Source organism: Scleropages formosus, chromosome 1, assembly GCF_900964775.1.
Source record: "Scleropages formosus chromosome 1, fSclFor1.1, whole genome shotgun sequence".
Classification (NCBI taxonomy): Eukaryota; Metazoa; Chordata; class Actinopteri; order Osteoglossiformes; family Osteoglossidae; genus Scleropages; species Scleropages formosus.
The window spans coordinates 39837438-39847536 of record NC_041806.1 but is presented as its reverse complement, the minus strand read 5'-3'; the positions used below and the strand labels follow the sequence as shown (position 1 = coordinate 39847536).

Here is a 10099-nt window from a genome sequence, read left to right as displayed (position 1 = left end):
GTGGCTGGAAGGGGCTGATTTTGCCCCAGGAGCGGAGGCTCAAGGAGCAGGGTGTGCTGGCAGGGCCCAGTGGCAGCCGGCCTCCCGCGGAAGTGTGCCATCCATTTGCAAATCCCTGGTACTGCGTCCCACGCATCCGCTCACAGGCTGCCGCGTGCTCATTGCTCCTGAGACTTGCAGCTGAGGCTGGGAGTCTAGAGCTCTGGATTCATGTAGGAAAGCGAGCGAGCGTGCGCGAGCAAGGGAGAACGAGAGCGCAGACACAGAGGAGAGAGCATGGTTTCAGCCGGCCTCACCCTCCTTCCCTCTCTCTTTTTCTCCTGCACAGAATTACAGTGAAGATTTTGCAGGTTTGCCCTGCTGTTCGCCTGGGCATCTTCATACCTGGTGGAGGAGGCAAGCAATGAGAGGGTAAGTCAGACACTTTGTTTCTGCCTTGCTGCGGCTTCCCCCATTCTCTTTCTCTCTCTCGTTCTCTCTCTCGTTCTCTCTCTCTCTCTCTCTCTCTCTCTCTCTTTCTCATTTTCCGCTCTCTTCTTTGCTCTCTCTCCATCCTCGCTCCCTCTCTCTCTCGTACACTTGCAGCTCCAGGCTGACACGCTCCCCACATGCACACCCTGCCTGGTGTGCCCCTGTCTGCCAGCTACCACTCATCCTTCCCAGCAGCCTGGTCCCCACCTCCTCTCTTTCCCCCCTTCCATCCATACCAGAGAAAGAGCTCGGAGAAACACAAGGGAGGGGGAGAGAAGCAGAGAGAGCGAGCGAGTGAGAGAGAGGCTGGTGGCAGACTTTCAGACACTAGCAGAGAAGATGCAGAGAGAAGGTTGAAGTGTCAACATTTCAGAAGGTTTCGTCACTTTCTGTTGCTCTCCTCTTTAATAGGATGTTAAGGTAAACGAGTGATTTCTTTCATTGTCCTCATGTTCCGGCCGCATGGCTTGTGATGTAGAACTGGACTGGAGATTAACACTTGATTCACTTGTTTGTGCATTCCATCACATTACGTGTGAGTGCAACCTACTTTATACGTTTCAGGGCTGCAGCTTGTTTCAAACCGCAAGTGGGGAGGCTCGCTCTGTTCCTCTCTTAAAAGAAGTATGTTTGGCTCTCGTGATTAGGATTACCGTGCTGTTTTTCTTGCACATGCATGAGTGTTCTGTACCTAGTTCTGAAACAGTTTTTGCACATTCAACCTGTGTGGTTGGAATTGTTCTGTGACAACAATCTTGTTTTCACTGCGTCTTTGCTCAATTTGCTGTCATCTTTCGCCATGCTGTTCTTAATTTATATAGAACTTAGAAGCCACCGGAGCCTTTGTCTAGGGAATTTTGTGTGATATCTTTATGAAAAAAACACAAGGGAAGGATGGAAGGCCGGGACCCCAGCGTAAATGCCTTCTCATCCCAGGTGAGCACTGGCGCTTTTGTGTCGGTGCTCTGGGAGCGTAAATATCATCGAGATGGGGCGTGAGGTGATCCTTGTCTGCCTCTGTGATTCTCACGATTCTCGTCCCGGCGGAGGGGCTGTGAGAACGCTCTCCTCTCTCCCGTCTTTCTGCATCCACGGTCTGGCCATATAAGGGATCTACTTGATCTGGGCCAGTAGCTGTCAGATGTCAAGGAGAGCTTAACAAAGTTCGAAACTTGTTCGGTGTTAACTTTATTGGCCAAATAAAAATCATGGCAACTATTTTTATTATGGTCATGTTTACTATTGTGGTGGTTAGTGGCATTAACATTGTATCAGCAATCCAGTTGTAGTTGTTTTGCTAAAAATGATTTATTCTGACATATTAATACGTGGGTAGTGTTTTTTCTTGTCCTCCATTCTTTTTCTTTCTAATGTAATGCTTCAATGCACGTTTCCTTAAAAGACCACTCTGAATATGTAACTTACGTTATTTCTGTTGTTGTGGCACTTAACAGCAGGTAACTCTGAAGTGTGTGACAGTCACTTAAAACAAATAGTGGCTGTAATCTCTTTGCCACCTGTCATTCGCCTGAAATTTACAAAGGTTGCAGAGTTTGTAGCATATCTGTATAAAACACATAAAGAGATGTTAAGCGATTGCTCCGTATTAATTAGTATAATTGTTATGCATCTTTTAGTCAGTAATATTTTAAATTAAGTATTAATTGAATATCACATTGTAATATTACTCATACTTGCATTTCACATTGAGAAAAATACTGGGAGTATGGTTAATATGTAGTAATTCTGGTCCTTAGTAGCTAACAATACCTTATTACAGAGTTTATTTCCAGTTATAAACTGAGATATTGAACCTCCTTAATCTAATCATGTGAAAAATAATGGCTTACAAATAAGAAAATACATAGCACTACATATACATTTTAAAACGTTAATATATTTAAAAAGAAATAACTTGATGGAAGCTGAATGTAAGCAGCAGCGTTAAATACAATTATTTTTGTCCACGAGAGGCTACATCCTCGCTGATGTCAAGTGACTTGTTTTGCTTTTGGGTTAAATACATAATTCACCACCACTGCAGACACTAGTGATGAGGGCTTGTGTGTGTGTTTGCGCGCATGCACGTGTGCCTATCGCAGCATTCTTTGTGTTGTTTCACTTTGATTTTGGCTCAAGATTGTGATCTTTCATGTCGTTTTCATGGCAAATGTGACAGTTTTTCCTGATAGTCGTTGCGGTGTGGCGTAATTAACTTCAGAATGGATGCTATATACTTACAAAGTGAAATGATAGCGTGGTAAAATACTAAATTGCAAGGTTGCATGAAAGTTCAATTGAAAAGTCAACTGTTTTGCTGCAGCTGTTTGAAAGCGCTCCCTTTGCTCCTTTTCACATATAAACAATTGGAGGGAAATCTAAGTTTGCACTCATGTTTTCTTTCTTCAATGTAGCGAACGCAAATGTTTAACTTTGCATTGTGGAATTCATGCAGTACAAATTGAAAGCCATACTGATGAGAAGATGTTAGTGGTGATATCCTTTGATTTCATGTAAATGTGTTGTTTAGTATTTCATTTTGATGTAGGACCAGTAATTTACTACAATTTTTTTTTTTTGCCTGAGGTTTACATATTTCTGTGTGGATCCAGTGTCTACTAAAAATAAGTTAAAGAGAAGTATAGCTGTTAACAATCTGGGTTTATGACTGATTCGCTGAAGGTTTGAACTTGAGGATAGGCCCTGTTGTTTTTTCCTTCAGAAATGTAATTTAGAAAATTTAACATAAAAATTACCATAAAAAGCACATGCTATCCAACAGTGAGATTTTTAAAATTTTGCTGAAGAATATTAATTAAACATTTAAGACTTAATGGAAAATATAATAATCTTAATGCATGCAACAGTGTATTGGTCATAATAGATTCAAGTATAACTCAGTCTTACAGTTTTTTGGTTGTTGGCCATTGTTTTTACTTAAAGATTTTAAAATGAATCTGGATTGTTGGGAAACAACTCTACAATAATATTATAAAATCAAGAACAGCAAAAATATAAAATCAGGCTTCTCAGTTCACACAGTTTCTGTACAGTTGAAGAGAACTGGCTTTTTATTTTCTATGTTGTTCCATGTTTTTTGTATTTTCATCTAGGAAAATCACATGCTCGGTCACTGTCATTAACCGCTTGTGTAAGTCAGTGCCATGCTGGTCCAGAGTCTATCCCGGAAGCATGGGGAGCCAGGCTAGCAAGACAGGATGGCATTCCAGTTTAAAAAGTGATTAAAGAATTTTGAAAGCAAGCTAAGGTTGTTGGTAGCTTGCAGTTGTTTCAAGAAACTTCGCCATCCACTAGAGTAGCAGAGTTGCCAAAGTGTCATGGAATAAAACAACGGCAGTCTGGGGCTAATGCTAAAATAGTATTAAGAACTGATAGGAAATTTCACAGGTGAGAAATGAGTGAAAACTAGGAATGTAGACAGAATCCATAAAAAAGGGGTTTCCTATGACACCGCTGTCGGGTCACCCAGTCTGATGGAAACGGAAGAAACAGGATAGTGCTGGGTCACGTGACTGGGTATGTCTGCATGGAATGATGAATAAGCCCATGGTTCGCTCACAAAGCTGACGCATCAGTGCTGTGCTCTGGGCCTGCTGGCGGGAGCCACTGTCTGCCTCATGTGGAGGAGTGATGTCAAACACCCTACGGCTCCGAGAACTGACAGTGGCGGTGCTCATGAGGCTGCACCTGCAAAAAATCCATCGCAATGCTAATGCTGTTGAAAAAGACCCTAGACGTTGACTATTCAGTCTTAAAGGCACAGCTTCTTCTTTCCCACCGATGCCATGTCAGGGGTCATTATATGTTCAAAATGGGAAGGACATCAGAGATGATGAAGATGCCATCTGGGTGCATGGAACGTGTTCAAAACCACTAGCAGCAGCCATATTAAAAATAGATTTCTAGCACATACAGAGGCTTGAGATAAATACTTGGTTTCACTCTGTGACGTTGCCATACTGGATGAACGGTCATTAATTGGGAACACTGACCAGCTGTTTTTAACTGTGGCCAGCAAACCAAGGAGTGTTTGGTCATCATGTGACCACAGCATAGAGTCGCCCGCTGCCTTCCCCCTAGTAAAACGACAAGAACAGGTTTGTCTCAACCTGATTGATCTCTCTAGCTCGACTGGATAGGGTTGGGGGTAGTTTTGCTCTAAGGTGGCATCTGTTCACTGCTGGGTGTGTTCACTGGAGCAGCTCTGAACCAGTCGGATGAAGAAGGAAAGACACGGCAAACTCAAGAAGAATAATACGGCCCTTCAGGAAGAGCAAGTACAAATGCTGAAGTGTAATGTCAGAAGCTCTGCCATGCTTGTGACCGGGTCAGATGAATGGCATTAGTTTTGATACCTTTGGAAATGTACCTATGAAGCTTTGCATCTTGCTTGCACTTAATATTTGAAGACACAGCACTCTTCTTTTCCATGTCAAAAGTGTAACTGGTTGACGACACAGCATGTTTATTTCTGTTTTTATATGTGTTTTTGCAGTTTCGGAGGAATTTTAAGACAAGAGGTTTGGTCCTGAGGGATGGAAGAAATGATTATGAGAATCGTAGTAATTTGTGAAGAACACCGGTAGTGTCAGTAGTGCAGAGCATCAGGCTAAACTGAAGGGATAAGAATGTGAGCAGGTTTACGATAAGAAAATGCTGCCTCAAGTAAGATATTTACCTCACATCACTAGATATCCAGGTATATAAGTAATCAAATGTAGGTGTAAAAGTGTAAGGTGCACTAGTCGATTTCCAAGTTAAAAATATGCAGTAATCAAATAAATAAAATGCAAATCACGTAATGTACAGATCAAGGCAAGGGCCGGATAGGGCAAGTTGTTGCTATTGATTTCTGCAAATCCAATTTCAGTCTAAATTTACAGTCCAACTCAGTGCTGGTTCAAAGACACATCGGCAGTGGCCACTCATGGGTGAGGTAGGGATGGTTCCCAGATGGGAATGGTGAAGAAATCGTACTGTCAAACATTGAACAGCTACACAGTATCTGATATTATTGTATAAGACAGTGAGTGCAAGCAGGTACTGTGGATGTGATGATCAGTTCAGCACTCTTGTCTAAGTGAGGAGTGTTGAACACCGGTATGGATGTCGCTTTAGGATCTACGCTGTCACCCTTTTCCCGCTTCGAGGGGACGTACCAAAATGAGATGTTTAAAAGTTTCATTTTTATAAAAGATCAGTGGGCAAGTGTACACCTCCCTTCCGGTGTGTGCATTTACGGTATGCGGCATGTAGGAACTGCTGGAAACCACAGCTGAAACGGAGCTCACTGAGAGAATGTATCGTCGTTCCAAGAATACCGGTCGTTTCATACGTTGGCAGCAGAGAGTCAGTAAAGAGCGAACCATTTCCTGTTCATCAGGATTGCTCCGTCTTTCAGTCGGCTTGTCTTCAGCAGTGCCCTTGTGCACTTTACAACACCAGCTGGTCCAAGGTTACAGCAGATGTGCCTTCACTGAAATAACTATGTACAAGAGCTGTAAGGTACCGGGCCCAGTAAAACTCACAGTAGAAGTCAGTACAAAACTCTCCATGATGTACAGTGGTTTGGGAAGAGTTGATTTCAGTTCTTAGGTTATTTACAGGTTATGGATTAGTCATATATTTTTGTAAGAAGATATTTTTAGACCTAGAATACTTTACAATTAAGCACGAATTTGTCCTGCTTAAGTATGTAGACAACAAGGACAGAAAAAGTACAGCACGCAGGTGTCCTTGAGATACCCTTCGCATTCAACCGGCAGCAAGAATATGACAGAACATGACCAAAACTGACAGCCTGATTGAACTGACTCAAGATCTCGTGAGCAATGAAGCTCTCTCTGTCATTAGTCTAAAAGTCAACGCAGGAGAGGTTCACAGTTGCATTGTTAGACCCTGCCTTGAAATTAATTTCTTCCAGACCAGGTCGCTTTTCAGAGACTGAATGACCCTTTTAACAAATTTCACCCAAATGTGGTCTAGTGCTCAGACTGAACAATTAGCTCGGTATAACGGAATGACATCTTTACTACCACCACGCCTATGGATAAAAGTGTCATTGTGTTTCTATAAAGTTTTCTGCGTGGTGGCAGTCTTTCAGGCTGTGGGAAGTTGTCCTTAGCTTTTATTCTGACAGTGCTGTCCAAGTGTCCACAGCACCTGCGTGCTGAGTTGGCCGTGGGGTCAGCCTGGTCCTGGCAGAAACCTCAGCAGATCCAGTGGACAGGGAGAAGTCAGGTGCAGAGTTTGCCCCAGTTCCAGCAGCTCCTCCACATGTCTTCTTCCAGACTCGTCCACTTAAACACCTGCACTCCTCTTGATTTCGTCCTCAAGTGTCCTCAAACCGCACACCAGCCGGAATGGGTGACTCAATGCTTTTTAAATCGTAAGAAATACATGTTACCGTTGGCTGACTTCTGTTCCATGACTTACCTACGTACGACTTGACTACTACCGATTAGCGAGTAAGGCCTTGAATTAATTCGCTGTCGTGATATTCAAGGTACATGGGCTGAATTAGAGGTTTAAAGTGGTCTTTTATCAGCCGTGTTGTTGCGGTGCCTTTTTCTTGGTTTTTTGGAGATGAAATTTTCACTGAGTTGAGCAACTGAAAAAAAATCTTGAACCCCTGCTGTTGTCCTGACCTCATTTTATTTCCTGGCCTAGCAGTTTCTGTTGTGCAGTCCAAATTAGCTCAGGACAGAAAACGTAGGCAAAGTGATTCATTTCCCACGTTCAAATGTAAGTGCTTCTGTACTTCTCTGCGCGCGTGTGTCACAGCAAAGGCAAGGCCACGGTTTCATGAGTTCGGTGAAGGTGATGAGGTCCTAGATGTCTAATCACAGACAAGTGAGGAGCAGGGAATGTCAGACAGATCACATTAAACATGTTGTTAGCAGTGACATATGCCTGTCTTCCTCAGCACTGTCTCACCTACCTGTTTGAAACCACCCGTTGGACTGAAGTGGATGAGCTCTTTCAGTGTCCATCCAATCACCAGCACCATGTCACGTCTTGTCATGATGTATATATCATTTCATAAACCGTTTAAATCATTTCTGCTGCTTTTGTGTTCTCTATTTAAAAAAAAAAAAAAAAAAAAAAAAAACAAACAAATAATACTAGGCCTTTTACTGCATTTTGGTCTCTTTCCGAATCCAAGAGCCTTCCTTTCATCTGCTTAGGAGCAGCACACATTTTATGGTAGGAAACAAACCAGATAATGTGCTTCATACAATAACAAAAAACGAATGCCTTGATTCTTTCATCAAGTACAATATTTATCACTTTTGCAATTGCTGAATGCCATTATAAAATAGCATCAAGACGTCCTTGACTACATTAAAAAATAACAGAAACATGCTTTTTTCCTTCAAGTAATTTGATCTCTTAAGTGCTTTGAAGTGGCCACAATGGACAATACAAAAGTGACTGTTAGCCACTGATACAAAGTTTGTGCCAAGGCTATTTGGCGTGGTGGTGTATTAGTAGACTAATTTCGAAAAATCAGAAGGGGGGGGCGGAACAATCAAAAGAGCTGCTTTTTATACATTCAACTGTTACCTTTTCATTTTCATAGCAATACAAGCATGTCTCTGAAATGGTAAATCGCTACCTCTCTTACAGATGGGTTTAGGTTTTCCCCTCTAGCAACGGCTTCATGGAGTTTGCATTTAAAAATATGCACAACGGTGTCGTATGCACAGGTGTACGCACGCACAGGGTCTCATCTGCAGCCCACTCTGGTGCCACCCTGGTCATTGTCGCTCCTATCAGGGACGCCATGACTCATAAAACTGGTTTTCTGCGGGAAAACGGCACCTTTTGCATTTTATCGCAATATCATTTGGTGCTGGACAATTTTGTAGTGCACTGTTCTTCTGTGTATCATGGTTACTGAATTTTACAGTCCTCTACAGTGGGTGTTTCTTTTCTTTGGACTGATTGGTTCTTCCCCTGCTTGACTTCTGGTGTGCAGTCAGTGTTGGGGCGGGAAGGGGGCGGTGTGCTATATGTCACTGGCTCAGGAATTTTACCACCCAGGACCTGGGCTCCTTCGATGTTCTGTCAGCACACTGATAGATATGACTTTGGAATGAAAAACAGAGGGATGAATGCGCGGTCCACTTCTGTTCGTCCGCCTCTTTCGACTGAGGCAGTAGGTGGTTAAAGTAGACAAGAAAAAACTGTTACGAGTTCAAGTCCTAGGAGACCTGTCGCAGTACCTTTGAGCAAGATCCTTAAATCCGATATCCGGCTGTATAAACCAAGGAAATATTTCTACGTTGATATGATTCACACATATCATAATGTCTTACATTAATAAGCATCTGCCATTATAGATATACAGTAAAGTGACCTATGTAAGTGACATCTGTCTGAAGGAGGAGACTGTATTGGCAATAAAACAAGGAGTCTCCTTTTTCAGTAAATGGACTCAGAGGGTGAGGCAATAGAAGACAAGTCTGACTTTTAAACACGTGCACATGGCACCGTGAGAAAACAGCGACAGGTCCGTTCTCCAAATACCATGCCTGCTCTGAGAGAATCAGTGTGATGACAGCAGTGGTCAAAATGTCTTGTGAGAGCAGAAATCACACCCAAGCTGAATTAATCTATCTATACCTTAGTTCATTTGTTCAGTATAGTTTTACCGCTAATTCTAATGCCGCCGCTCTTGATGATTTTTTTACAGCCTCCCTCTGAAATGTATGTTCACATCCCATGTGAAGTGTTCTGGGACAACCATGTTGACAGGGACTGTATAAAAATACACTGAATAGAAATTGAATTAAATGTAAAAATCAAAAATATATTATACTTGCTATGCTTTTAGAAAGGTTTGTATTAATATTTTTACTGCAGCCGTGTCTCTCCATGTGTTTTGGAAACAGAGAGGTAAAAATGAGCGGGCCTGTCAACTCATTTCCCAAGGTTCTTTTGCAAGTTTCCATCCTCCTGAATCTTTTTGTTCTTGGTTTCCATCTTCAAAGAGTCATGTCTTTTGCTTATTAATAATTAATTACAGCTTCCACTAACTTCTTCATCAAGACCAGTTACATCCACATTACCAAAGACAGTTGTTGTGCTCTGTTTCAGTGCCTCTGATACTTTTAACATTAATGAGATTCATTCATCAAGTATTGGAGTTCTCTGCCATATATTTCTTTATATGAATTTTCTAATGGTTTCATTTTGACTATGTCCACTTGGGCTGCTGATGGTCCTGCCAAATTTGCAGTAACCTTGACATCCCTAGCCAAACCTTACATATACTTCCAGTCTGCAGACTTATACCTCTGAACATTTACATGATGCTTTTCTCCAAAGCAGCTTACAGTGTTGAGGTTACAATTATTTACCCATTTATACAGCTGGGTTATTTTTTTTTATTTATTTTTTTTTTTTTCTGGAGCTACTTACAGTTAGTACCTTACTCAAGGGTACTATAACCAGAGGTGAGGCTTGAACCTGCAACCATTGGGTCCAAAGACAGTAACTCTAACCACTACAGTACCAGCTGTCCCACAGTAAGGTAAATAAAGTCAAAAAGTAATAAAGTCAAAAAAGAGCATGCACGTATGTATGTATTTTGTCGAGAAAA

The 10099-nt window shown here is 42.0% G+C and overlaps 1 protein-coding gene across 2 annotated transcripts in view; it reads left to right on the top strand.

The window, feature by feature from the left end:
• Nucleotides 1-789: 789 nt before the first annotated feature.
• The window catches only part of myt1la (myelin transcription factor 1-like, a), a 61289-nt gene continuing 51979 nt past the window's right edge, over nucleotides 790-10099 (top strand). For both annotated transcript variants that reach the window (XM_018743584.2, XM_018743581.2), the window contains exon 1: nucleotides 790-891. The gene's annotated coding sequence lies outside the window, so the exon portion shown is untranslated. The remainder of the gene's footprint in view (nucleotides 892-10099) is intronic.